Raw genomic sequence first — 2,840 nt, 5'->3', positions numbered from 1 at the left:
ACGAGCCGGGGCTGGGCGGAGGTGGTGCAGGAAGGGGCTTTCCGTTGATTCAGGTGTCCGAGGAGAGCTCAGGCTTTGGCGGAGGTCAGCCGAGAAGATCGTGTCTACAACTCCCACTAACAGGCGGAGTAGAGCGGCCCCTCACCACACACTCTGCAGTTTCCCCGAACTTTGGTTGGGGAAAAGCAGGTTTCCTGTCCTTTGCCACTGAATGGGCGGCGCGGTCAGAAGGATGAGTGCAGGCTGGCCTCGGGGTCAGGGCTTGCTTCCGCCACATTACTGGCTGTGTGACCCTGGACAAGTTACTTAACTTCTCATTATCCCCCCAACCACTCTTCAGACCGCAGGTCCCAGAGCATCAACGGATGGTCATCGGTAGAAGGGAGTTCTTTGGGAGGTGCCTAACAATGACTGAATCACAAGTCCTGTCCAAAAGATAAGCTTTGGAACAGGTTATCAGGTGAACCCAAGGGGGAACAATCTATGTCAGGGAACTTGAAATGAATCCTGATTTAGTTCATTGCATGCCACTTTTATCCTGGGGACCCAGAGTTAGGTAAACGGTTTGTAGACTAATCGCAATTTGCAACGTTTGATTTAGTGGAACCCCCAGAATAACTTTCTGAAGGACAAGGATTTCGGGAGACGGGAGTGTCTTTGTATTCCGAGCCAAAAGGGATCGTACAAGGCACTTAGTAGGTTCCTAATAAATGTTACTGTTATGAATAAATGACTGGTGGCTTTATTAATAGGGGCAAGCTAGGGATATTTTAAAATAGCTTTTTCTCTAGTCATTTAAGAGATCGGGACTTCAACCTAAATAAGTTAATTCTATTCATCTTTTTGCCTGATCCAAATGATGGAACATAACCTGACACCTAATAACCTTTAACCTCAGCTTACTTATATTTAAAATAGGAACATTTTACATTTAAAATGTGAAATTGGAAAGTTTGAAATGTCTCCATAAAACTGTTTAATCTTCAGAATCCCTGTAATCAGTAAGCATTTATTGACCTACTTGTGATACAAAGGCAAAATAATGCAATCACTGTAAAGGAACTAATGTTCTATTAGGGAAAACAACCTGTAGACATATAAATTTATACAGAATGACAAATATATACAGAATACATATAAGACTAGTAGGGCACTAGTAGTTGATGGGATCAAGGGTTTCAAGTAGAAAATATTTGAAAGGTATTCTATGAAAGGAGGGTGTCGGAGAAGAGTGTTTTCAGTGATCCACTGAAAAATCATTTTGAAAGCTGTGTGGAGACTGGATTGGAGAGGGAAAGAGATGAGTCAGGGAAAACAAGGAATCCATTACAGTAGTCTAGGCAAGAGATCATCAGGATTTGAACTAATGTGGTAGCCGAGAGGGAAAGGGAGAGAGGAAGAAAGAGATTGAGAGAGATGATGATGATGGAGGAGGAGGAGAAAGAGGAGGAGGAGGGAGGCAAAAAAAAAAAAAGATGTTATTACAGCAGAGGTTCTTAACTTTTTATGTCTGCTATGGCAGTCTGGTGAAATCTTTGGACCCTCAGAACATTTTTAAATGCATAAAATAAAATATATAAGATTACAAAGAAAACCAATTATATAAAGTTATAAAAAATTTAAGTTTGTTGACATGTAAAATTAAAAAAAAATAACCTCTAATCTAGAGATAGAAATGGCAAGAATTGGCATCTTATTGGATATTTTGCGTTAATGAGAGTGAAGAATAAAGGAAAATGACAAGGTCATGAACCTGGGAAATTTGAAGAATGGTGGTGTCTGAAATGTCCAAAAGGTTAGCTGATGATGTGAAACCAAACTCTTTGCACCAAGGAAAAACTTGTTAATGAAGCATAGTCATACACAAAAATAACAACAAAAAGTTAGTCTAGAGTCAAGCTAAAAAATTAGTTAATTTGGTTTCTAAGATATCACTCTAAGACTCTGCCCTTGGCCATATACTTTTCTGTCTAGGTGATAGCTCATTCACTGAAATCTTATCTCTAGGCCTGACCTCATTCCCAAGTTTCAAACTCATTTCCAACTGCCACATCCCACTAACACCTAAAACTCAACTTGTCTAAAAATTAAATGTCATTCTTTCTTGTGTTCCCTTTCCGTATTACTAACCCGTAGATTCAGGTCAATAACTTCATTTTTTTTCTTCCCTTTTTTTTCTTTGATTTGCATGTTCAAGTAAAGCACCGTGTTCTATCAATTCTACCTCTGCATCCTCTCATATCTGTTGTTTGGGCTTTCCTTACCTGTTGAACTAGCAATAGCCTAACAATCTCTTATCTCAAATAAGAGATTATGTTACCTAATGCTACAATATATCCTCCAAACCATTGGGTTTTAGCACACCGGAATGAATATCCCTTCATTGCTCAAGAACTTTTAATGGTTCCCCATTGTCTTCTAAAGACCAACACTTTAATCTAACATTCAAGGAGTACAATTAAGGGGTGGAGAGTGAAAGTTGGATTTTTGTTTGGAAGAAAATAAAACTTTATTTTAAAAAATGGATGGACCACTTCAGGATGAGTTGTAGACTGGAATGCAGGTGGATTCCGGGTTTTTTCAGTGTCTCACGAAGGATACTACCAGAAGGAACCTAAAAAGTATCTTTAAAAGGTATGAAATCTTGGGGCTTTGGAGGGAAAGAGTTTTCACTATACTATTTCCAATAAAAATTAGAAGTTTCAGGTAGAGATTTAGGATGTGATTTGGACCTTTGCTCTGGATCATGGGTTCACTTAAAACACAGGAATAATATACTCTTGGAAGTGGGAGGCGGTGGGCCAGGTACTGTGTGTACAGAAGGCTCTGGTTTAGAATGA

The sequence above is a fragment of the Petaurus breviceps genome, unplaced genomic scaffold, assembly GCF_028583685.1.
Source record: "Petaurus breviceps papuanus isolate PSGF00001 unplaced genomic scaffold, PetGlider_PUasm1.0 151, whole genome shotgun sequence".
NCBI classification, from domain to species: Eukaryota; Metazoa; Chordata; class Mammalia; order Diprotodontia; family Petauridae; genus Petaurus; species Petaurus breviceps.
This window is presented reverse-complemented; position numbering follows the sequence as displayed.